The sequence below is a fragment of the Pongo abelii genome, chromosome 16 (assembly GCF_028885655.2).
Source record: "Pongo abelii isolate AG06213 chromosome 16, NHGRI_mPonAbe1-v2.0_pri, whole genome shotgun sequence".
In the NCBI taxonomy this organism is placed as follows: Eukaryota; Metazoa; Chordata; class Mammalia; order Primates; family Hominidae; genus Pongo; species Pongo abelii.
Genome location: NC_072001.2, coordinates 44,935,463 through 44,961,681, shown reverse-complemented (window position 1 = coordinate 44,961,681; position 26,219 = coordinate 44,935,463). Strand labels below are relative to the sequence as shown.

General features: G+C 50.9%; 1 long non-coding RNA gene across 2 annotated transcripts in view; it reads right to left on the bottom strand.

Moving 5' to 3' along the window:
* LOC129050474 (uncharacterized) overlaps nucleotides 1-26,217 on the bottom strand; it is a 31,038-nt gene extending 4,821 nt beyond the window's left edge. Inside the window, exons 1-8 of one of the 2 annotated variants that reach the window (XR_008514102.1) lie at nucleotides 26,163-26,217; nucleotides 22,380-23,122; nucleotides 21,829-21,936; nucleotides 21,240-21,490; nucleotides 20,602-20,799; nucleotides 7,786-8,026; nucleotides 4,666-4,888; nucleotides 4,044-4,328 (exon numbers count right to left, since the gene is read on the bottom strand). This is a non-coding gene — a long non-coding RNA (uncharacterized LOC129050474). Of the gene's footprint in view, nucleotides 1-4,043; nucleotides 4,329-4,665; nucleotides 4,889-7,785; nucleotides 8,027-20,601; nucleotides 21,578-21,828; nucleotides 21,937-22,379; nucleotides 23,123-26,162 lie in introns of those variants that run through there. The other variant, XR_008514101.1, reaches the window with a different exon arrangement.
* Nucleotides 26,218-26,219: the final 2 nt, after the last annotated feature.

Below are 26,219 nucleotides of genomic sequence, written 5' to 3'. Positions count from 1 at the left end.
CTTCCTCCCAGACGGGGCGGCCAGGCAGAGACACTCCTCACCTCCCAGACGGGGCAACCGGGCAGAGGCGCTCCTCACTTCCCAGACGGGGCGGCCGGGCAGAGGGGCTCCTCACATCCCAGATGATGGGCGGCCAGGCAGAGACGCTCCTCACTTCCTCCCAGACGGGGTGGCGGCCGGGTAGAGGCGCTCCTCACCTCCCAGACGGGGCTGCCGGGCAGAGGCGCTCCTCACCTCCCAGACGATGGGCGGCCAGGCAGAGGCGCTCCTCACCTCCCAGACGGGGCTGCCGGGCAGAGGTGCCCCTCACCTCCCAGACGGGGCTGCCGGGCAGAGGCGCTCCTCACCTCCCAGACGATGGGCGGCCAGGCAGAGGCGCTCCTCACCTCCCAGACGGGGCAGCCGGGCAGAGGCGCTCCTCACTTCCCAGACGATGGGCGGCCGGGCAGAGGCGCTCCTCACTTCCTCCCAGATGGGGTGGCGGCCGGGCAGAGGCGCTCCTCACCTCCCAGACGGGGCAGCCGGGCAGAGGCGCTCCTCACTTCCCAGACGATGGGCGGCCGGGCAGAGGCGCTTCTCACTTCCTCCCAGATGGGGTGGCGGCCGGGCAGAGGCGCTCCTCACATCCCAGACGATGGGCGGCCAGGCAGAGACGCTCCTCATTTCCTAGACGGGGTGGCCGCCGGGCAGAGGCTGTAATCTTAGCACTTTAGGAGGCCAAGGCAGGCGGTTGGGAGGTGGAGGTTGTAGCGAGCCGAGATCACACCACTGCACTCCAGCCTGAGCAACATTGAGCATTGAGTGAGCAAGACTCCGTCTGCAATCCCAGCACCTCGGGAGGCCGAGGTGGGCAGATCACTCGAGGCCAGGAGCTGGAGACCAGCCCGGTCAACACGGCGAAACCCGGTCTCCACCAAAAACACAAAAACCATTCAGGCGTGGCGGCGCGCGCCTGCAATCCCAGGCACTCGGCAGGCCGAGGCAGGAGAATCACAGGAGCCCGAGGCAGGGAGGTTGCATCCAGCCGAGATCATGGCAGTACAGTACAGTTTGGCAACAGAGGGAGACCGAAAAAAGAAGGAGAGGGAGACCGAAGAAAGCGGAGAGAGGGGAGAAGGAGAGGGAGAGGGAGAGGGGGAGGGGGAGGGGGAGGGAGAGGGGCTCAAATTTTTTTTAATTAGCTGGGCATGGTGGCAAATGCCTGTGGTCCCAGCTACTCAGGAGGCTGAGGTGAGAGGATCACTGGAACCAGGGAGGTCAAGACTGCAGTGAGCCCTGATTGTGCCACTATACTCCAGCCTGGGTAACAGAACAACACTCTGTCTCAAAAAGAAGAAAGAAAAGAAAAAATTTTGCCCTTCAACTGATGAATGGATAAACAAATTGTAATAATTTTACAATGGAATACTACACAGCAATGAAAAAGTAAACTCTTGTTACACACAAAAACCTGGAGCAATCTCAAATGCCTTATGCTAAATGAAAGGGGCCACACACAAAAGAGCAAACACTGCATGATTCCATTTATGTGAAATTCCAGAAAAGACACACCTAGTCTACAGCAACAGGAGGCAAATGAGTGGTTACTTGGGCCGAGGGGGAAGCAGAAGGCTGTGAGACCACCTCAACACAGATGGAGCAGGACTCTGTTCTAGCTTAATGGGGAATGGCCAGAGGCAAAGTAAAGAAATGAATGAAGGCTGCCACCTGGCCTCCCACCATCTCCCTCTCACACAGGCCCTGCTCCAAATTTCTCCTCCTCCTCCACAAATGTGCAGATTTCTCTTTCCTGAGCTCCATCCCCTCGGGGCCCAGAGTGATAGTTGGAGAGCCCGATGCAAAGTGTGCCCTGCTTTGGGATCCTATAATGTATTTGGAGAAAACTAAACCTGGTGGCCGTTCCTCGCAGATAAAGAGGGATAGGCATTGATCTGGGGCCTTTTGCAGGCTACCACTTGCTCCAGGAGCCCCATGATGGCTGATGAAGGCCTTCCAGCTCACCCTAACCACACAGTGCTGAGGGTCACTTGTTCTACTGTAGGAGCAGGGTTTCCTCTCTTTCTTAAACTCTCTCTGCTCAAAAACCTTCCATGAGTTCCACTGCTGACTGAAGAAAGATTGTGATTCTTTCATTCCATATCCATGAACCTCCTTAATTCCCTTCTCCAACCTTCATTCCTTTACTCATGCCACCTCACCTGAGAAAAATATCCTCTCCCCTCCTCTTCATTTGTCAGGCCCATATCCTTCCTTCTTCAAGGGCAAGTTCAAATTCTTCCTCCTCCAGGCCCTCTTCTGACCTCCCCAGCCCTGAGTGGCCAAGCTCTCTGAGCAGCTTATTTTTATCTCTCTTCTTGTATATGACATGATTGTCCTGAAACTATCTGTGTAACCTTCCTGCCTCATCCAACTTAAATTGGGAGGTCCTTGGGGCAGCGGTGATGTCTTTGTATCCCTGATGTTACTGCACTGTGGATCACTTATAATGAATCAGCCACGTGCCAGTCATGTGCTAAGTCCTTTACCTCATTTATTCTGGACAACCATCCCATGAGGTAGAAACTGTTATGCTTCCTGCTTTACAGATGGAGAAACTCAGGCTTAGAGGGATAAACTTACCCAAGTCCACGTAGTTTATATGTAACAGAATGAAGGTACAAACCCAGGTCTATTAAACTTAAAGTCTAGACCGCTATACCATACTCAGTTTTGAGATAATGACGATGTCATCCTTACCAAGGTGATGGGTGATAAGGAGTAAACTCAGTGTGCAGAAGGCTCTTGGCACCTCACTGTGTGAGCAAGAGAGTACAGAGCAGGGAAATAAAGCCTGGCATCTAGCTGAAACCAGAGGCCACAAGTTTTAATGGCAGGAAGAGAAATATTGAGCTGTGGATACAAGTGCTTTGAGAATGAAAAGGGCCAGGCACAGTAGCTCATGCTTGTAATCCCAGTACTTTGGGACGCTGAGGTGGGCAGATTGCTTGAGCCCAGGTGTTTGAGACCGGCCTGGGCAACGTGGCAAAACCCTGTCTCCACAAAAAAAAAACAAAAATTAGCTAGGCGTGGTGATGTGTGCCTGTAATCCCAGTTACTCGGGAGGCTAACATGGGAGAATCACTCTTGAGCTTGGGAAGCAGACGTTGCAATGAGCTGAGATCGCGCCACTGCATTCCAGTCTGGGCAACAGAGCGAGACTCTGTCTCAAAAAGAAAAGAAAAGAAAAGCACTAAGCTGGCCCTTAATATTTTGTATAGACAAGGCAGGGCAGAAAATATTCATGAGCCAGATACAATGATGACACTAAGAATACAAACATTACCTACATTGGAGTGAAGGTCCTTTCTTGTAATGTTTATACTTTGTTATCTTGTCATCATGAAGTAGAGTCACATCTAGTTTGTTGGCCAGAAGTTCTGGGACATCTCAACATATTAACTTCCATGGTTGATTTTTTAAATCTTGTCTTACCCAGAGAAGCTGTACAGCTTGTTTTACTTTATGTCATGAAAATTATATTCTTCTTTGTACATTTGTTTTAGGAAATTGGATTTTATTTATCAAGGAACATAGGCACATAGAAGAAGCCTTTTAAAAAGACAGTGCAGGCCGGGCACGGTGGCTCATGCCTATAATCCCAGCACTTTGGGAGGCCGAGGTGGGCGGATCACCTGAGGTCAGGAGTTTGATACCAGCCTGGCCCACATGGTGAAACTCCTTCTCTACAAAAAATACAAAAATTAGCCCAGCATGGTGGCTCACTTCTGTAATCCCAGCTACTCACGAGGCTGAGGCAAGAAAATGGCTTGAACCCAGGAGGTGGAGTTTGCAGTGAGCCGAGATTACACCACTGCACTCCAGCCTGGGCAACAGAGTGAGACTCCGTCTCAAAAAATAATAAATAAATGAATAAGTAAGTAAATAAATAAATAAAATAAAATAAAAACACAGTACAGAATCTCAGTTTTCCAGGTCAGCAGCTTTCTACCTGGGATCATAGTGGTTAAATCCAAACTAGCTAGTGTCACAGCTCTGTCACTTACCATCATGACCTCGAGCAAGGTTCTTATCCTCTCTGTGTTTCAATTCTGCTTCTTTAAAATGAGATAATAATAGTATCTGCTTCACAGGCAATATAAAATACTTAGACCAGTCCCTGCTACTTTGTAAACATTCAATAAATGGGAGCCACTTTGCTCCTGTTGACATCTGTGTAATGTGTGTGAATGTGTCGTAACTAATTTAGCCATTCCTTTACTGATGGGCATTAGGTATTTCCAGCTGATGAACAAGACAGGCAATGTCCATGTCCTGAAAAGGGTTACAGTCTGGTGGAAAAAGGCAAAAAGAATAAGAAAACAAGATTAGTGAGCATATGATAAATTATGTTAATAGAGCAACACAGAAGCAAGCAGGTAGATGAGAGGTGGAGGGTGGCCCAGGCCCCATACATTATGGAGGGTGGCCCAGGAGGGCTGCCACAGAAAATGGCATTTGAGCAAGGCTGTGATGGATGAGACAGAGCAGCTATGAACAGAGTGGGGTCAAGGACTTCAGGCCAAATTCCCAACATGGGAAGGAGCCTGGGCATGAAGGACCAGTGTAGCTGGAGCTTGGGTGTGAAGGGGAAAGTAGGACAAACGTGAGCAGCCCGACCACACAGACCTTCACAGAAGGTCTGAAGTCAGCTGCCAGAAGTGAGGGGCAGGCTTGAGTCCGGCCAGTCACGTAATCTCATTTATGTTTTCAGGAGATCACTCTTGCTCTTCTGTAGAGAGTGGCTTAAAGGAAGGCAAAAGTAGAAGCAGGGAGACCCATTAGGCGATGTAGGAGTTAAGTGGAGATAATGGCTTAGACAAGAGCAGTGGCAGCGACATCTGGGAAAAAGCTGGAGGGAAAAAAAAAATCTCACCTGAGGTGCAGAGGACTCCAAGACATGGCCCAATATCCTCACTGGTCCCTGGGGGGGCCCCTCCCAGCTTTCTTGATTGATTGCTATTTCCCTATACCCACAAAACTTTCCCCATCCTCTCCCAGCAGAAAGGCAATCATTTTACTGTGTTCAATGCGTATTTTATTTGAATATATTCCCTAGCCATGTTGAAGTTGTTGTAGATGTCCTTGATAGATTTACCAGTGTTTCTTGCCTCTTCCTGTCAACACTGAGTGTCCCAGACCCATCATGATGTTCTGCGTGTGTCTCGTGTGTTGCTTTGAATGACTGCAGCAGGTTGCACGTCCTTCACTCCCCATTCATGCTTCCAGCCATGCTCTCACATGGGCTGGTTCCAGATTTCTCATACCATAAATGATGTGCAGCAAATGCTGTCATACACATCTTTCTTTCTTTCTTTCTTTTTGAGATAGAGTCTTGCTCTGTTGCCCAGGCTGGAGGGCAGTGGTGTGATCTCAGCTCACTGCAACCTCCGTCTCCCAGGTTCAAGTGGTTCTTCTACCTCAGCCCCCTGAGTAACTGGGATTCTAGGCACCCACCACCATGCCCAGCTAATTTTTGTATTTTTAGTAGAGATGGAGTTTCACCATTTTGGCCAGGCTGGTCTTGAACTCCTGACCTCAAATGATCCTCCCGCCTCGGCCTCTCACAGTGCTGGAATTACAGGCATGAGCTACCACACCCGACCCGCATACATATCTTTCTATATCCAAATCAGAATTGCTGTCTGATATTCTTACTTTGACTAAGTGATGACAGAGTGTCCTCACTGACCTGATAGCCTCCTCTTCCACAGCAGAGCACGATGGTGACTCTGTTCCCATATCCCCACCAACACTTGCCATTATCCAACTTTCTCAATGTTTTCCAATTTAGTAGCTGTAGTAAAATCTCATTTTCATTTTTATTTGCATTTCTGATGAATTTGCATTTCCCTGGTTTTTCCCTGTGTTAATTTTTTATAGGCTGCCTTTTTATATGGTATTAAATGGGAATGCTGTTTTCTTTTACTCTATATAGTAAGTCACTTTTGCCATGTCACCCATTAAACAGTTTATTCTTTTCCCATTGACTTGTGGTGCCAATTTTATCATATATTAAGTTCCCTCGAAAAGCAGGGGTCTGTCTCTGATCCCTCCATTTTGTTCCCATAACATAGTGTTTGTATTAGTATGGCTTTGTAATTTATCTTAGTACCTGGTAGGGCAAGACTCTCCTCTATATCTTTTTTTTTAAGTGATTTTGTTATGCATGAATATTTATTAAGAGGGGAAATGTGAGATCTATTGTAGAGGTGGAACTCTGCTTATGGCATCTTTTGCTTTACTGAAGTTTAAAATTTCTGTGTGTTCAAAACTGGCAATATTTCCCTATTTGCTTCTAGGTTTTATACCTTGTTTAGGAAGATCCTCCTCCACCCAACATTATATAAACCTACTCTCATATTTCATTTTAAATTATATATAGTTTTATTTTAATGGTTAGATATTTAAGCTATCTGGAATTTATTTTGTGAAGTTAATTTGATTTTATTCCAAATGGTAAGCTAGCTTTTCCAATAATGAATGGTCCATCTTTTCTGACAGAGCAGGAGCACCATCATCTCAGACAAACACCACCACTCTAAGTTCCAGCTCCCTTTCTAGCCTCATGCATTTCAAGGAAATCTCTTCTCTTCTAACTAAAAGCAGCCAGAAAGAGCAGGCAGTAAAACACAGATAAGACAGCTTGGGCACAGAGGGAGGTAGGGGGAACATCTCTTGGGTAACTGCCAAACTTCACCCGCATACAATGGGTCCCAGTAAAACACTGGGCCTTAATAAGCACATTCCTTTCCCTTCAGGTGCACTAAGATAGGGAAGCTAAAAGCAGACTCCAGTGGGGGGTGGGGAGGTATGCCTGCTGTTACAGGAAGATGCATGGGAACAGACACACAACTCTCCCTCCCAGATAAGCACAACAAAGAGACACAGAAGTAGTCCAAGCCTCTGATAAACTCCCCACTCTGAATCCTTAGAAACTCTTAGTCTGTAAGAGAGTATGCCTCTGACCTAACTTGGCCAGAAGCCCCTCTCAGGTTTGTTTTCTCTTAAGTAAACCTGTCTTGACTGGCGAGTCACCTTTCGTGTTTCTTTCTTCTTTCTTTCTTTCTTTTTTTTTTTTTTTCTGAGACGGAGTTTCACTCTGTCTCCCAGGCTGGAGTGCAGTGGTGCAATCTTGGCTCACTGCAAGCTCTGCCTCCTGGATTCACGCCATTCTCCTGCCTCAGCCTCCTGAGTAGCTGGGACTACAGGTGCCTGCGACCATGCCCAGCTAATTTTTTGTGTAGTGGAGACGGAGTTTCACTGTGTTAGCCAGGATGGTCTCGATCTCCTGACCTCGTGATCCGCCCACCTCGGCCTCCCAAAGTGCTGGGATTACAGGTTTGAGCCACCGCACCCGGCTCCTCTTTAATTCTTACACTTTCACAACTGATTTCACATACTTCCTTTATTGTATGCTAAAATTCCATATATACGTAGAGCTGCTCCTGGGCCCTACCTAGTTTATGGAACGTATTGGAATCCAGAGTTTGTTGGCAAAGACTAGAAAAGCATTAGGTGCTTTTCAGCAGAAGAACGAGAGGTTGAAGGGAGTGTTTCTAAAGCTCACAGGCTGCAGGAGGCAGAGAGGAGGCTGGAGACAGGTGCTGCCAGCAGGAGGTGGGAAGGAAGGGACAGGGCCCTGAGCCACCTGGAAAGAGGGCAATGAGGAGTCATCCTTGCTGGGCCCACAGGGGAGTGGCATCCACCGGGCTTCTGGGAGGAATGTGCTTTTCAATATTGGGTTACCTGAGGCCAAGAGTCTGCTGGCAGAGGCAGTGCCTGGTCACCCCAGCTGAAGTGTCAGGTAACAAGCCTGGCGACGGGCCTGGAGTCAGAGGCCTCAGCGCACACAGCAGCAAGGCTGGGCCCAAGTAGGCCAGGGGATCTGAGGATCCTGGGGCTCCCTGGTCATCAGTGCTGGGTGGAAAGGAACTGTTCCTTCCCCTTGCCGCAGAGACGGGTTCAGAATTTCCACACAGAAGGAACTCTGCCAAAAGAGCACTTGACTTGGAGCAGCAGTTGTGTACCAAGATTGCTGCTTTGGCACCCGCACCCTGGTGTGGGGATGTCACTGTTTGCCTGACACTCCTTACTCACCATCCCAGTCCACTTCCACCCGCCCCAGTCCTCTACTCCCGTCCCGTCCCACTTAGAGCCCACACTGGACAATTTACCCTTTAATTTTGCCCCCTTTCCTCCCCTTTCTAGATTATACATTCTTGGTTGTTTTATTCCAGACCCCACCCGAGTGGTCAGCACAGAGATGGGCACCCAGCAGGCAGTCAATAAATACTTTCCAGTAGATCGGTCCACTTAGTTCAAGGTCACGCTGGCTCCCACCTGGGACAGAGGCACCACAGAGGATGTGGGGGAAGAAACTTCCACCAACATCCCATCAGCCCCCTATTCAATTTGATTTAATTCAACTAAAATGAGTTGAGACCCTGCTCTTGAGGAGTTGATAGACAGTGAGGAAACATACGGGTTGGAGACCTAGATTTTCCACACGTCGCGTAGAATGGATGAGGGTGGAGTGGGGGGTTGTGGCTGGGCTTCTTCAGTGAGAAGAGGCCAAATAGGAGGTCTTGAGGAATGCCCTGGTGTTTGGGGCTCACCCTGGCCTATCTGATTGGGAAGGGTGGGGGAGTGGAAGGGATGGGGAGACAGATGGGACCCCATGACTTTTAGGACAGTATAGTGCTGTGGGTTGAGTTGCCACAGAAGCTCCTGGACTTAGCTTGTATGGCCTGTTCTGGCCTTATCTCTCCCTTAACTTCCCACCCTACTTCCCCTATCCCAGATGGTTCACATCTCACCTCCTAATTGATCCCTTGTTTCAACATCAATCATCCTTGCCTTCTTAAAGTTCAGCTCTCCTGCTCAAAAACTATCAATAGCCCCCCACTGCTTAGAGACTACTTCCAAATATAAAGTATGGCCTTTTAGGGTCATGATTATTTGGACCCTAATCTAGTATGGAATGAAGGGTGACCTCTGAACACAGGGCAGACTGGGTCCAAATGCAGAGCCAGAACCAAGTTGGTGGTATCTGTGGATGTGTACCACATCTTAGTAGGATGTATACAGCAGATGCTTACTCTTCATGTGCCTGGCCCTCCAGGGAGCAGAGGGGCCTTACCTGGGTGTTTTCCAGATTTGTTCTTTCACAAAGCCTCCTTCTTTCTGCCCAATTTCTACCACCCCTGTGTTCCACTCTCTACCCCCAGTATCTCCTCCCACACAACTCACTGCACAGACACCAGACCACTTGCATACCTAAGCGTGCCCTGCTTTCTGGCCTCCCTGCCTGCATTCATGCTGTTCCTTCCTCCTAGGATGCCTCTCTCTTCCTCCTAGTGGTCCCTAGGCTCACTAGCTGTTGAAATCCCATCCCTCGTCTAAAGCCCAATTCAGATGCCACCTCCTCTGTAAGGCCTTTTCAGATCCATTCTTTCCCTCTCCAGCTGGAACCCATTTTCCATCTTCTGTGTTCCCTAGCCAGTTCTTAGTTGTGTGGCAGAGCTCTGTAAACCAGGGGCCCCCAACCCCCTGGCCACAGACCAGTACCAGTCTGTGGCCTGTTTGGAAACAGGCCACACAGCAGGTGGTGAACAGTGGGCGAGTGAGCGAAGCTTCATCTGTATTTAGAGCCACTCCCCATCACTTGTATTACCACCTGAAACCCACCTCCTGTCAGATCAACAGTGGCATTAGATTCTTATAGGAGCACAAACCCTATTGTGAATTGTATACTCGAGGGATCTAGGTTGCATATTTCTTATGAAAATCTAATGCCTGATGATCTGTCACTCTCTCCCATAACCCCCAGATGGGACCATCTAGTTGCAGGAAAACAAGCTCAGGGTTCCCACTGATTCTACATTATGGTGAATTGTATAATTATTTCATTATGTATGACAATATGATAATAATAGAAATAAAGTGCACAATAAATGTAAGGCACTTGAATCATCCCAAAACCATCTCCCGCCCACCCGTGGAAAAATTAACTTCCATGAAACCAGTCCCTGGCACCAAAAAAGGTTGGGGACTACTGCTGTAAACCATGGATCTTCACAAATGTGAAGGAAGGATTATTATTGATCCTTCTAAGATTTCACCTGTCACCGTAGAGAAACTTGGATCTCTGAGCCTCTGAGGGGTTGGATGCATCTGGCTCTCCAGCCAGACTGTCAGCAAATTCAAGCTTAGGATTTCCTCTCTTAGTAGGATGTATACAGCAGATGCTTACTAGGTACATGAACTAAATTGAATTTGTGGAGTTTGCTGAGGGATGTGGTGCTGAATCTCCATCCTTGGCAGAGGAGGGGAGGGCAGAGCAAGGAAGGAAGCCGGGAGAGCAGCTGGCTAAGGCCCCTCCACTTTCTGGAGGGCCAGGCACGTGAAGAGTTCCCACAGGTACCTCCAACTGGGTTCCATCCCGGCATTCAGGCCCAGTCTGTCCCATGTTCAGATCTCATTCTCAATTTCAAAAAAGCACTTCTATCTATGGGCCAGAAAAGCCGGTTGTAGGGCCCCAGGCAATAGCTCAGGCAGGAAACTCCCAGTGTACACAGTCAGGCAGCAGAGCAGGCAAAGCTGCCCTTGTCAGGCCCCTCAGTGAGCAACCAGGCTAGAGATAGGAATCATCTGGGCGGGGCAGGCGCATCCTCCAAGCTGTCCTGAGACCAGGCAGGGGCTGGACACGCCCTCTCTCCACCTGGCCTCCCAGGAGGGAGGACAGGGGTTGGTTGCCCCAGACCCTTTCTCACAAAGTATTGGGCAATTATTTTCTTTCTTCACCCTCTAGCTTTGGGAGCCGTGACCCTGGTCTCTTTGGGAGTTGTAGCCAGGGACCCCATGAAGGTCCCTGGCCACAGCTCCTGGGGTACCAAGTCATGAAACTGAAGTGGAGTTGGGAGCGATGGTCGCATCCTCCTAGAGGGGCATCTATGAGACATGACCTCTATAAGCTGAAGAGATAGAGCTTTCCCAAATTATGGTGGGCTAGTCCTACAGTCATGTGGGTCCAGTGTCCTCTTCTTGCCACCCACTGTGCCCTTGAAGGCCTGGTCATTCTGAGTGGCTGGGGGCTACAGACTGCTGACCCCAAAGGCCAGAGCCCTGCAGGTCCCTGTATTTCTATGACCTGAAGACCTGTGATTTCTTTGATATGAAGAGATCTAGGCTCATGCACCCTATCTGTCTACCCACTCAAACCACTCCCAGAGCAATCCCAGCTACTGCCAAGCTGTGGCCAGGAGGGTGGAGCTCTGAGTCAGAGTATAAGTTCCTGATCTTGCCACCCAGCTGGAGAGCTGCCGTGATGCTCCTGAGGCAGATGCACACCTGGGTCTCCCACTCCCTGCCAGACCCATGCCAAGCAGAAGACAGCAGGCCCTCGGCCACCTGTGCCTTGAAGGTGAGGGAGGGGTGCTCAGTGGCTGGGGCCAGAGGCTGAGGGCCAGGGAGGCATGGCCAGGAAGTGAGGGGCAGGGGCAGGGAGCTGAAGGCAGGAGACGGGCCTCAGGGAGGGCTGGTAGGCATTGGACATCTCAAGGACCTGGGCTCAGGCAGCCTCATCTTAAAACCTGGGGGAAGTGGTTTAGCCCAGTTGGGGCCAGAGCTCCTGCTTGGGTGGCCCTGCTGAGAGTACCCTCAAGATTTTCAAGGCATTATGAAGTGGCGTGGGGCCGTCCTGGGGCCAGGCTAGCACCCAAGGTAGAGAGTATGCCAGGGGGATCCACATTTGGCCTGCCCTAATGGCAAGCAGGATTTAACCCTGCAAACATCCTAAGCTTCTATGCTATGCAAGAGTATGGTGTAGTGTATGGTGAGAATTGGTGGCATTGTCAATCTGTTGCCATCAGCCACGAAGCTGCCCACCTGGGTTTACAGTCAAGGCTCCTGGGTCCATCCAACTCCTCACAGCCTCACAGGGAGACCTCTGGGTTCATGGATCAGGTTGCCAGAGCTCTAGACCAACTCTGCCTCAGTTTCCCCATCTAGGCAATAGGGAGATGGCCTCAATGCTTCAATCTGCTGTAGGCTCACCTTGGGAAGGATCATTAGTTGGCTCCTGGAAGGCAGCACTTCTTCCTCATTACCCTCCCCAGGGCCACCTCCCCAGCTCAAGTTAAATCATTGAATGACATGGGTGACGCCCTGAAAGTACTTTGCTCCTTGGTGGGGGAGATGAAGACCCTGCTCAGTCTCCTAGGAGCCCAAGTCAGGGAGCTCCATGGTGGGTGGTGGCCAGTGCCCCTGCTGCCCAGCCAGGTAGACCCTGCCTCCTGGGGTGCGCCCTGGTTTCCCCACAGCACTTGGGTGGCTGGAAGGGCCTCTGGCCACCTATTGTTCCTGCCAATCTTTTTGAGCCTCCAAGAGCTTGGGCCAGGAAAGGTCCTCCACAGAGGTGACAGAGTTTACCTCAAAGGGGGCAGTGAAGCAGCTAAGAGCCCAGGACCCCAAATGTGGCTTCAGGAGCCTCTCCATGAGCTGCATCTGTCCCTGTCAGGCCTGGAGGGTCCATGTTGGTGCCGGGATTTCTTGCCCTGACCACTCAACTAGCCTGGTGATAAAAAGGAAAACAGCCATAGTAGCTCCTCCCAGGTGACTCTTAGTCTGGGATGTTGCTCAGAGTGGCTGGGACATGTATTAGGGTCCCATCATGTCCCCTCCCAATGGTCTCCTTAAAGGAGGGCCCACATGTTCTGGAAGACAGCACCTGGCTAGTCTAAGCTCTGACACAGGTGTTGCAAGGAACTGAAGGGTACACCCAGCTCTCTAGGGAGGAGGAGGTGGCATCACCCGCCTGGCCTGACCTGAGAAGCCCTAGGGAGGGAGTTCCTGCAGGCTCCCCAGGAGCCATCTTCCCCTCTCTCCAGGCTCCCCAGACTTCATGGGATGGTTTGCTGAGGGTATGTCTGGCCCAGCGATGGGCATCGGACCCACCACTTCAGAAACGTGGTTGTCAGACCCTTCCCCAGACCCCACTCCCACCCAGGAGCCTGACCCTGGGAGCCCTTTGGTAATTAAGTATTCTTTTGACTGATTTCTGGTAACGGCTAGATTCTTGGGGTATAGGGAGAGCTCCAATGTGGAGGCTGAGGCTTTTCCTCCCGTCTCTGCTACTGACTAGTCCAGCACGTGGCCTGGAGAAAGCTGCTAGCTGGTGCTGTACATTCACAGTGAGAGCCAGGTGGATGGAGTGCATGGGCCCTGGAGACCTGCACCCGAGTCCTGGCTCTGCCACTCCCGGGCAGTGTGAGCCTGTTTGAGATGTAATCTCTCTAAACGCGGCCTTCCCCTCTGTAAAGCAGGGATAATGATGCCTTCCCTGGCAGTGGTTGGAGGGTTAGATAAGAGCATATGCACAGCACCTAGAGCACAGCCCAGCTGGGTCTGCCAGAGCAGAGTCATACATTTTGTTCCCCACCCCCACCCCTGCCGAAGGTCATATCTATAAAAGTAGGGGTGGGAAGGGGCAGCATTGGATTGCATCATAGCCAATCCTGAGATTCAAGGGGCTGCCTCTTTTCCACATGAGCTGGCAAGGTCCCCCAGTCCCCAGTAGGTCCCCAGGGGGCAGTGGAGTCCTGGCAAGATCAACCCCAGAATCCGGGCTGGGGAGGGGGCTGGGACCATGTGTCTGCAGCCTGAGCAGTGGGGCCGTCTCTCTCCCCTGGCTTCCCAGAAAACTGCTGTCTAGCCTGTCCTCCCCGGCCCAGCTGTACTGGTTGGCAAAGTGGCTAAATATACTTCTGTACTGTTTGCCAAACAGTTCCTGCCTTGAGCTCCAAGTCCCCAAGTGCTCCCTGGTCCTTACCCCAGGGCCCTCCCAATGCCCCCATGAAGGATGAATGCCTGTCCCTACTCTAGGGCTGCAGCCCAGCTGACATGGTGCCTGATCATGTCTGTTCTTAAATATTTTGACTCTTCACCCTGATACCCAATCCCAGCCAGGGCATCCTGTTCTAGGGACGAGCTTGTCTGAGTCCTTAAAGCTTTGGCCCTTACCACACCATGAGCAACCCTGTAAACTTGGGCTCCGTAGCCTCCCTGGTTTCTGGTTCCCGCACGCACATCACAGACACGGTGCTTTGCTCGATTACATCTTTCCACTGTAGATTAATTACCTCCAGGCCATGAATTTTTGCTCATCTCTAGCAACACTGATCGAACAGATTATATCAGAAGCAAAATAGGCATATTCATTGCAACCCAAGAAGGCCATTTCTCATAGACCTGGTTTCTGGAATGCATCTGGGCCCCAGAGCTAAGTCCCATATTCCTGCTGCCTTCCTCCCAGCATGGCCCGGCTGGGATGTCTCTCAAACCCACTTCCCAGTCCCAGTTCTGTGCTGGCAAAATGTGGTTGTCTCCTGAAAACTGGGTCTCTCCTGAAAATTCGTGAGCTGGAGGGTGTGATCTGAGGCTCAAGTGGAGCAATCTGTGGCTACTGGAAAATGGGAACTTCTCCAAGAACCCTTATGGCTCTGATGTGCTCTAGATGTTTAAAAAGAGAGGGATTTCCTAGAATGTGTTGGTAGAAACAGCCAGTAAGAGCGCAGGCCATAGAAGAATTGTCAGTTTGGTGTTATTTTTTGGCTTTGGGGGAGTGCTGAGTGAAAAGAAGAATCTGTCAAAAAATTGTTTTAAAGAGAAGAAAAGCAAGGAAGAGGAGACGAGGGCAAGCAACATTTGTCTTCCTGTTTGCCAAGTAAACTGAGATTATCTCAGTGGGAGAAACATAGGCTTGGGAAGTAGCATTGGATGTCTCTGATTCTAGCTGTGAGCCCTGCATCAAAGGGCTTAGCCTCTGATTCTCCATCTGTAAAGACGAGGCTAATAATAACTGCTTCGTGGGGCAGTTGTAAGGATTAAGCAAGATAATATACAGAGAACCCGTACACAGCACCTGCGCATGGCTGGCACGCAGCAGATGCTAGCTGTTATTGTTGCTGAGTTAGAGCAGGAAGAAATGGTCACCTGCATTGGAAGGCACTGAGGTTAGATGATGGGAGTGAACTTGTCCTGGAAGGCAGGACACCTGGAGTGAGGTCCCGAGGGAGAGTGTGGCTGCGCCTTCCCTGCCAGAGTAGGTATTGAAGGAGGCAGGCTGGGCCACAGGCAGCCCCTCCTGGAGGCAGGAGAAGGACTGTGATGGCCGAGAGGACCACGGGACCTGGGTTCAGAGCCCTAAAACACTGTGGAATATCCCTCAGGACAGACTCCTGCCTGGGCTGAAGCCTCCACAGCTTGGACTCTAGTTGCCCTCTGAGAAAGTGGGCCGGTGGGTACAGGTTTTGCCAAAACTGCTTGCCTGGTGAAAGTTGACCCTGCCTTCTCACCTGGCCATCCCAGGGTGCATGCTGCACTCAGGCAGGGTGAGAAAGGAGGAGTGCACCTTGGAGGTCCGGCCAAAGACCACAGCCGTGTCTCCAGCACCAGAAGAGAAGCAGTGTGCATGGCTTTTGGCCCAGGTCTCCGGCTCCCAAGAGAATGCTGTTAGAGCAAGTTATTGACCATGAAATGTTCAATATTTCAGAGTTGATCTCACAAAATAAATCTCCAGACCTATAATTGACTGTGAGTTTGACTTTTGTCCTGGTTTTGAGGCAGCTGTTGAGGAGAGGAGAAGAGACCTTAAAAGGGGCTAAATAACGTGACCTTCCCAGAATCAGCATTCTGTTGCTGATCAGAATTAAGCCCCAGGGACCGGGCACAGTGGCTCAAACCTATAAACCCAGCACTTTGGGAGGCTGAGGTAGGCAGAATCACCTGAGACCAGGAGTTTGAGACTAGCCTGGCCAACATGGTGAAACTCCGTCTCTACTAAAAATACAAAAATTAGCCGGGCATAGTCATGAGCACCTGTAGTCCAGCTACTCGGGAGACTGAGAAGGGAGAATTGCTTGAACCTGGGAGACGGAGGTTGCAGTGAGCCAAGATATCCCACCACTGCATTCCAGCCTGTATGACAGAGCGAGGCTCCGTCTCCAAAGAAAAAAGAATTAAGCCCCAGGAAAGTCTGAAAGGACCAGCATCAAAAGATTCCCTAGCCAAGGCAACAGAGTGAGACCCTGTCTCAAAAAAAAAAAAAAAAAAAAAAAAAAGTAAAGATAAAAAGATGGTCTCTGAGTGGTGGGATTATAGAAACTTTTTTCTTCATATCTTGTTTCCCCTGCCCCCAATTCCAGTAGTATTTAAAGAGAGAAGAATTGAATCCTCTTAAAAGGGTATAAAGTGATTCTGGCAACACGAGGTAGAACATGCAGAGTGGTGTGTCGAGGGTGCCAGTTCAGAGGCTTCTATAAATACAGACATTCGGTTGGTAGGCATTTACCGTGGGCTCAGGCTGGGAATGGACGACAACAATGACTCTTCTAAGCCTGGGTAAAACTCTCAGCGAAGGGGCTTCAAGTCCTGAGTTCCAACAGGAAAGGCATGAACCAAGAACAGAACCAGGACACCTGAAGAGAACAGGTGAGGGGCTGCCCCTTCCTGGGTGTGCCGGCTCAGAGTAGAAACGCGCCTCACCTCCACAGCCTCGGGCCCCTGGGGACCAGAAGAGGTTTCCAGAGTCCAGGAGCATGATTGATGGCAGGGAAGCTTTTGGAGCCAGCCAGAGGCCCCAAGCCTGGAAAGCAACAGCCTGTGGCCGGCTTGACCTGCTCTCCCCATCAAAGCCACTGGCCGCCGTTGCCTTTAACCTCTGTCTCTGCCTCGTATTCACCCCTGACCCCCCAGCATCTAGCATAGGGCCTGGCACACAGTAGGTCCTCAAAAATAATACTCTAGAAGATGGTTCGTTCATTCAGAGGAACAATCAGAGGGCTGGCACTCTTAGGGCAACAGAGGCAGGGAGCCCTACCAGCAAGCACACAGGCCCTGAGCTCTGAAAACAGCCCATGGAATCCAAGACGCCGGCCAGGAGAGGGGTGAAACGAGAGTGGCTCCCACAGGCTTAATGCCTGGGGCCAAGGGCAACAGGCAGAGGGGCACTGGGAGACAGCTGCGGTCTCTCGGTAGGCAGGAAGGATGATCCGGCGACACTCTGTGGCTGCAGGGTCCAGAGAAGCTGGTGTGGCTGGAAGAGGTGGTTTCACGGCCTCTGGGAGGCAGAAAGTAATGGGTCCAAAGGGGACAAAGAGTAGTGGCTGCTGCGAGACTCAGAGTGTAGGGGCAGCTCGGGAGGGGCGCGGGGCCTTAAGGAACCACAGCCACTGCCCCAGACACTGTGGCCCAGGGAGGGCTCTGGGTGTTCCTTGAGGACCCAGGCTTGAGATGATGGCAGAACCCCCAGGAAGTGATCAGAAGTAGAAGAGGGGTGGGATGGAAGGAGGAGCCATCAGCACCACGTAAGCAGGTCTGGGGGTGTTCCCACACCCCAGTTGTTAGGACAAGGTGCTAGGGAAGGGGGACACCTCAGGGCTCTGGTCCCCTGGGCTTATCGTGACCCACAGAGGCATCTGACAGGAGCCAGTCATCAAACCCAGGACTACTTGAGCTTTTGCCATCGGGAAAGAGAGATAATCGCAGACCAGCCAAGACTCCACAAGGACCTCTTGCAAGAAACAGTGGAGTGGAGAGAGGCAGACTGTTTCCTGGGAAGGGAAAATAGAATGACCAGAAAGACCTGGGGGAGATACCCTGGGGAAGAGGCCCAAAGGGCAAGGGAGATGCAAAGGCCTGGGCTGGAGCTAAGTAAGTACCAGTGGGGGTGAGCCCCTGGCACATGGTCTCCCAGTGAGTAGATGTGACCGTGTGTGATCAGTGTCTGTCACCCCCCTTCCCGCAGCCACACTGTGCCTGCCTCCCAAGCAGGCTGCCATCTTGCCTGGGCAAGGGCAAATATCTGCATGTGGGACAGTAGGAGGAGAGTGCCAATAAGCAGCTATTCAGTGAAGAAAGGAGAGGGAGAACACCTCAGGACTCCCTTGCCGTGGGCGTTCATTCTGTGCATGAGGCTGGAACATTCATTCACTCACTTAATGAGCATGCATTGAGCATCTTCTAGATACGAGCATGCTATAGGTACTGGAGGTACAAAGATGAAAAACCAGTCAGGGTCCCAGGCTCTCTGGAGCTTCCAGGACCTTCCAGGCTGAAGAGCAGACAGAAACCCCAGCAAACAATGACAAAACAACATGGGGAGCCAGGCGTGGTGGCTCATGCCTGTAATCCCAGCACTTTGGGAGGCCGAGCTGGGTGGATCACCTGACATAAGGAGTTCAAGACCAGCCTGGACAACATGGTGAAACCCTGTCTCAACTAAAACTACAAAAAATTAGCTGGGTGTGTGGCAGGCACCTGTAACCCCAGCTACATGGGAGGCTGAGGCAGGAGAATCACTGGAACCTGGGAGGCAGAGGTTGCAGTGAGCCGAGATCGCGCCATGGCACTCTAGCCTGGGCAACAAGAGTGAAACTCTGTCAAAAAAAAAAAACAAAAAAACAGCCCAGGGGTTGTTGTAATGCAACTGGGCCGGCCTGGGGAGGCATAGCAGGAAAGTCTCCCCCGGGGCAATGGCCTTGGGGTGATGCTTGAAGACTGAGTCCTCTGTCCTCTGCTTCCACAGGAGGGGCTGTCTCCATGCCACCTGTTGACAGTGCGGGTCATCCGGATGAAAAATGTCCGGCAGGCTGATATGCGTGAGTATCCACCTCACTGCTCTCCTTCTCCTCTGCTTACCAGATCTGGATGGAAGAGGCCCTGACTGGAGAAATGGTCAGGTGGATCCGTGTGTGTGTGTGTGTGTGTGTGTGCATGCGTGCACATGCATGATGTATATGTGTATGTGCGTGCATGTATGTGCATGCATGTGTGTTCTGTACTCAAGTTGTAGTTCAGACTTTGGGGTTTCTGTCACTCTTCCAGGCCCCTCGTTCATGCTGTTCCCTCAGCGCTACCTGCCCCGCAGTCTGTGCCTGCACCCAAGAGCTCTGTTCGCCCTCTGTCTCCTCCCCACTCTCTCTTCCCGGAATCGATTTCCAAGAGCACCCGCTTTGCCCACACGGAGCACTCCTTGCTCCTCCTTTCGGTTAGGGCCTGTTGGGGTGAAGTGGAAGGAGAGGCACTTAGGCATCGTGGAGCCAGCTGCCAGGTGACTCCCAGAGCCCCTTCTCAAGACAAAGATCTGAAACTGGGCTCTGGGGACCATGCCAGAGCCCACAGCACCCAGTTCTACAATTCAGCCTGTGGATGTGGCTTGACTTAGCAGCACTGTTTGTGCAGTGCTGTTTCCTGGCAGCCCTAACCTCCCCCTTCATCCCAGAGCCTGCTGCATTTCCAGGCCACGGGGGCCAATGGAGGCATCTCAGTGGGCAGAATCCTCCCCACCCTTGTCTTTGGGTAGCATTTTAAGAGATCATGAGAACCGAAAGCCCCTCCCCACACTGCCCACCCCTGGCCCCATCCAGAGAGGAAGTTGGCCCCCAATGGGGAAAAAGCTCTATATCCAGGCCCCACAGGTGGAGAGCATCCCTGCTCACCGGTAACCACGCAGGAATGACTCAAGCGCCACAGGGATCCCGAAAGGCTAGGGAGGGCCTGAGAGGGTCAGAGAAGACACAGAACCCTGAGATTGCGTGTACATTTTAACAAGAGGAGCTATGTCCAAAGCAGTTATAGAATAACAGCATTCCCATCTTGTCACCAGGGAGTTTAGAGGCAGAGGAGAACAATGAGAGCTGGGAGTGGCCAAGAAAGGCTGCACAGAGAGGCTGGGGTCTGAGAGAGGCAGGACCTGAGCATCCAGAGGCCTTGGGAGCCTGATCTTGGGGAGAGGCTGTCCTGAGGGAGGGGAGCCACACCCCCTGAGCACCTGCCTGGCTGACCTGTAGCCAGACATCCACACACTACCTGATGCTCCCAACAACTTGAGGAGAGGCCCTGGAGGCCCATTTTGCAACGAGAGGTTAATGATTGCCTAAGAGGGAAGTAGGGTCTGATCCCAGGTCTGGAGAGTGTGGGAAGAGAGGAGACAAGCCAGGTATGGAGAACCAGGAAGTGAGGCAGAGGAGGGATTAGATGCCTTCAAAGTGCTGGGGTACCTGAGGTCTTGAGGAAGAGATTGCATGATTTCCTGAGGGCTCGTATGCAGCTTGTGCTAGAGTGTAGGTGCAGAGAGTCTGGGAACTTGTAGGAAGCTGTCACTCCAATGCAGGGCTGAGTGTGAATGGATAAGCGTGGGAGGGCCCTGAGCCCCAGAGACAGCAAAGGGACTAGAGGATTCCAGAGACAGAGCCTCTGGAGGGCAACGTGTCCAGAGCCTGTGCCAGCAGGAGTGGCTCCAGTAGCCTCCAGTTTGGGTCTGTGTCTGCCAAGTGGCCGACCAAAGGGCCAGGGACTTTTCCTCAAACTTCTTGGGGTCTTTCCCAGCCTATCAGTGAATGATTTGAGGATTCAGGGAGCGTCCTCTGGGTCCAGGACGTGGCCACCTCTCTTGCCTTTCTTGTCCATGCCACGGTGGTCACTCAGACACTTTCCTACTCTTGGGCAGAGTTCACCCTCATCCTTGGGACAACCCAGCTCCCACATATCCACAGTAGTGCTTACCTTTCTCCAACTCCTTCTGCTTTTTCTTTTTTCTTTTTATTTTATTTTATTTTGAGACGGAGTCTCACTCTGTTGCCCATGCTGGAGTGTAGTGGCTCAATCTCATCTCACTACAGCCTCGAACTCCTGGGCTCAGGTGATCCTCCCACGTCAGCCTGCCAAGTAGCTTGGACTACAGGCATGCGCCACCACACCTGGCTAACTTAAAAAAAAAAAAATTATTTGTGGAGACAGGGTTTCACCATGTTGCCCAAGCTGGTTTCGAACTTCTGGCCTCAAGTGATCCTCTGTCTCAGCCTCCCAAAATGCTGGGATTACAGGCGTGAGCCACTAATCCCAGCCCTCCAACTCCTTCTGAGGTGTGTCTGTCCCAGCCCCTCCAGTCATCTGGCTGCATGACCCCATGCACGCCTGCACCTGCATGCTGAGACCTCCCACTGTCCAGGGCCCTTTCTTCTGTCTTCTTCCTGCCACGCCTGTCACTCAGCGGGTGACGGGGTGTGAGGAAGGGCAGGCAGCTAGAGAAACAGGCTGTGGTCTGGCTCTACAAGCCTCCTCCCTTCCCTACATGCCCCTCAGGCAGGCAGGCTGCCTTTGGGCGATACCTGGTCCTCTTTGGAAACCCCCCTGTTGCTTACGTTTTCCTCATTTCCCTGAGGAACAAGGTGGAAGGTACATGTGGCATCTCGGGGTACCAACCCCAGTCATGTCTGGTCTGGATTCCACAGTTGCTGCAGGCTGGGCTGTGTTGCTACCTTGCCTGGGTTAGATTAAGACTATCCCGAAGACTTTTAGGTCCTGGGTTACTCTTGTCCCAAATTTTTCCCTTGTAGTTTGAATCCAAAATAATCAGCACTTCATTTAGTTTTGTAACTTGTGCCTGAGTCTCCTAAAATTTCCAAGAGGCCGAATGGCAGTGAATACTCAGATTCAGGGCTGACTCCTTGATAACTGAAAGAGCCTTGGGCCAGGACTGAGAGACAATCAGGCCTAGAAACCTCCCAGTTGTCAGGAGTTTTTGTTTCTCTTGAGAAAACAAATTAAAACCCAAACCAGCACCCCAAGGGATATCAGACAGGTGTCTCCAGAGGTATTAGAGAGACAAAGTTCTGAACATCTATAGAGATGATTGAGTCATCTCCGCCACCCACATTCCAGGAAAGGAGACATGTCATTCAGATGACCAAGCTTTCTGTCACTCCACTAGGAACAAGGATTAGAACTTACCTGTGCCTAGGAAATCCCCATAGCCCATGAAATTCTCAGAACCAGGTCACCGTTGCCTAACCATTCATTGTTGGGGGTGGACTGGGGAAGCAGCTCTCTGCAAAAGAACTGAAAAACTAATGCTTGGAATGTGGGTGTTTGATCAATCTTGTCTCTGCCAGGAATATTTCTTTATCTTAACTAGACATTTAAGCCTTAGGCCAAAAATACTGAGTTTTTATTTAATGGGCTTCATGGGAGAATTTTAGGCATGGACGAATGACAGGAAAACAATTTTAGAGGGAAGGGGCTCTTACAGGGTCCATCAAATCACGCGTGCGAAGCGCATTACAGAGCCAGTAGGTTTAGAGCTGGCTCCCTGCCTGCAGGCTCCTAGTGTACCGGAGACAGACCTGAGGGGTGTGGTCCAGGCCCGGGAGGAGGGGCCAGTGTTCTGGAAAAGCCAAGGAAAGGGTTCAAGAGGGCTGAGCAGGTCCCCGGTGAGTCTCTCTATCAGCAGAGCAATGAGACACACTGACCTCTGACCTGTATCTGCAGTGACGTATCTGTACCTGTATCCTGTGGCCACAGCGTGATGGAGACAGATGAGTTCACTTGTTGTTGCAGAGCAGCATAGGGGTGCTCCCCAGGAGAGGAACAGAGGACTCTGGGCTCAGGGGTACCTGGCCCAGACTTGGATGCTCAAGGAAAGCTTCCAGAGGAGGTTCCTTCTGAAGCCCCAAGGGGCTAGCCAGGAGAAGGGTGGGTGAAAGTGGAAGAGTGTTCTGGGCAGAGGGAGCTACATGTGCAAAGGCAGTTTTGAATACAAGTGACTATGTTTGGCTGGAGTCTAAAGTGTGAGTGCGTGTGTGTAAGTTTGAGTGAATGTGTACGTGTGTAAATGTGTGTGAATGTACGTGTGTGCACACGTACACATGCTCACACACACAGGGCAGGGGTGGGGTATTAGGGAGGGTGGAGAGATGAGGCTGAGGCTGGGGAAGTGAGCAGGGGCAGCCACTTTGAGTGGCTGGGACTCCTTCCTGAGGGCAGAAGGGAGCCCCTGGAGGATCTCAAACTGGGGAATGGCGTGGTCACATCTAAAAAGCTCCCTGTGGCTTCTCTTTGGAGAAAAGATTAGAGCGGGGCAAGACAGGAGATGGGAAGCCTATCTGGGAAGTGGCCTTAGAGATTATGGTGGTCTACACCAGGGCAGTGGCAGGGCAGATGAGAAGTTGGGGGGCCCGAGAGAGACAAAGGGTTAAATCAACTGAATGTGAGAGTCAAGGATGACACTGGTTTCTGGCCTGGACACCTGTGTGATGATAAGGAAGAGCAGGTTGAGCATAGAGGGGAAGAGTAGGGTGATGGGGTCATCATTTTCTTTTGATTCTGTTGGGTTTCAGTCATTCTTTTTGTCTGGATTAAGTGATTATCATGACATCTAAAGGATAGTGTCATCTCACGTTTCTTCAATAGGAGGAGGGCTGTGAATTCCAATTCACTGGATGATGAGGCCTCAAAGATTACCCAGACTTCAGGGATGAAATCAGAGCTAGGAACGCCTGTGATTTAGATCAGGGCTCTTGATTCTGATAAACCTTTCAGTGTGGTGACAACGCAGGGCGAAGAAAGCCCTGGCTCCACTCTCATCAGTGACTATTAATAATTAAAAACTAGTTTGAATCAGTCCCACCAGTGTAGAACTCCCATCCTCCCACCAGCTTTACCATCAAGAGGACTCTCTGACACTGGAAACTGTGTTGGCTTTCACCATTTCCTAGGTATCTGGTGTGTACCCTGGGCCTTGCCCTCGCCGACTGCCAGGAGAGTGACAAGGGCAGTCATGGCCCCTCTGCCTCCCTCCTCCCAGGACTAGAGCAGGGAGCCAGCCTGGGCTACTATTTTCACCCTATCCCTTCTGTTGCTCCAGGTGGAAGACTTAGGAGACCTTTCGGGAGGGGTTGTTGGGGTCAAAGCCTCTGTCCCTTCTCCAGAGCATATCCAGCAACATCACACTTGGGTTGTTCATTTAGAATGAAAAAGAAGTATGTGGCCACAGAGGGGAGGGTTTCTTGGGCCATAACCTCATGCTGTAGATCAGGATAGGTATGAAGAGCCTGACTGGGTTCAGTGGAGGCATTAAGCCATATGGAGATGGGGGTTCCTGCTCCTAGATCTTGCTCAATAGCTAGTTTCACTCAAGTCCTTGCCCACTGGGGCCCTTCTTCTTGGCCGACTCACAGCAGAGTGTTCCTTCTCATCCTCACTTCTCCTCAGCCCAGAGGGAGCGCTTGGCCCTACTTTGGTTTTCCTGGTCCCCTGGGCTAAGACAAGAAGTAATCCGGACCCTTGGGGACTGGTCTTCCAGATCTTACCTTGGCAGAGGGAAAACTGTGTGACCATACCTTGTCCCAAACCAGCAGGGGTTTGCTCAGAGATAAGGTGCTTCTAACAAGAGCCGGAGGCCATCTGTGTCTATGAGAATGGCCAGTGGGATTGCGTCACCCTCTATGAGACCCACAGCCTGCAGTCTGTGACTTCTTGGGGATCTGGGTCTCTGGAAAGTTAGACCCATGAATGAGGAGAGGAACTGGAGCTGAGATGGGGCCTGGCTCTGGAAGAGGATTGCCTGAAGTTCCCTTTTGACTCCACATGTTCTCTCTGAACCTGGATTGGTTCCACTTATCTTTCTTGGACAGTGAGCCAGACAGACTGTTTTGTGAGCCTCTGGCTGCCCACTGCCTCTCAGAAGAAGCTGAGGACAAGGACCATCTCCAACTGCCCAAATCCAGAGTGGAATGAAAACTTCAACTTCCAGATCCAGAGCCGAGTGAAGGTGAGACATGGAGGACTGCACCTGTCTGCCCTGTCTGCATTTTACTTCCCTCTTGCTCACTTGTCCTTCTCTTTGCCTCTGTGTTCTTATGCCTCTTTGTTTTCCTTTCTGCCTACTTCTTGTCCTACAAACCTGTCTTCCCACTCACACCCACTACTTCCTTCTGCCTGTCTCATGTTTCCCCCTCTCTGAGTCTATTTATCTTTCTAGATTTTTCTCCTGGTCTCTGTTGTCCTAATTTTTGCTGAAACTAGGTGTCTCTTAATCCAAAACAGATTGTGTTTCCAGAGCCTTCTCCAAGCAGGGGAATACACAGAGTGGAAGAACCATTCTATTCACTAGGTCTGAGGCCAGTCTAATTCCAGCCAGAGGGTTCTCTCCCTCTTAAATTCTTTTCATATTGCCTTATTATTTCCATTTCTTTCCGTGTGTATTTTATTTGTTGAGTTGTTCCATGGGATTGGGCTTCTTCAGATATATGATGACTCTAAGTTGAGTTCATATCTCCCATGGGATAATTATCCTTTGAGCATCCTGAGTTGTGACAGCCTCAGCAGAGATCCCTTACGACAAATTTGGCCTCATGATAGTGGCATCAGCCCCAGTCTGGAGGTGCTTGAGGCTTGACAGCTCCACCTTACTGCCTCCATGTTTTAGGGATACTTATTCATTTTTGTTACGTGATGTATATTTTCAAGAAGGGCTTTATACTTATTATTTTTTAAATACCTTTTCTATCATACATGTGAGTTTGGTAAGGGAGGAGGATTTTGATGTGGGTTCAGTCTGCCATCTTGAAATCAGAATTTGAGCTTCCTTTGGATTGTGGAGTTGCTGGGTTGGTTCTGGGACATACCTGGGTTTCTAGTAATTACAAGGTCAACAATCACATCCAGTTGGGAACCTCCAGAACCACCTTATGTCCACTAGATGTATTTAAGAGGCAGCTTCAACCCACATCTCCCAGGATCCTTGGAACAAGAGGCCTCAGAGATTAGTCCATGTCACCTGAGAACATTGACCTCAGAGTTCAGCCAGATGACAAATTGGCCGCTTTGGGACCATCCATGAGAACTTACTAGGGGCTGATGAGTCAAAGGATAGAGTTCATATACCCCACCAATTATCAGAACCCCTACAAGCTTTGCCACATCACTCCCTGGAGTGTTAGATGTTCGCTTCCCTGATCTGGATTTTCTAGCACCAAAGGGGCTGTCTTCAGTGCCCAGGGGCCCAGTGCTGGCCACATTCTATATCCTGGCAGGGGTCTTGCTTGCTCTTTCCCATCCATCCTTCCCCTCAGGTGAAATGAAATCCTTCCATAGTTCACAGGTCTCTGCCAAGCTTGTAAAAGAGGCAAATTTCTCTAGTAGGAAAGTGAGAACAGAAGGCCAAGAAGGCTTCAGGGAGTTAGAAAGGAGGGAATAGACACTTGCCTTCCTTAATTCGTTTCCCTACAAATATCTCTCATGTCTGAGCAGGGACTTCTCGGCTGTCTCCCAACCCCCAGACCTACCTCCTTGCTAGGACAGATGTCAGGCCCCTCGTTCTGGGAAGGGGTCAATGCAACCAT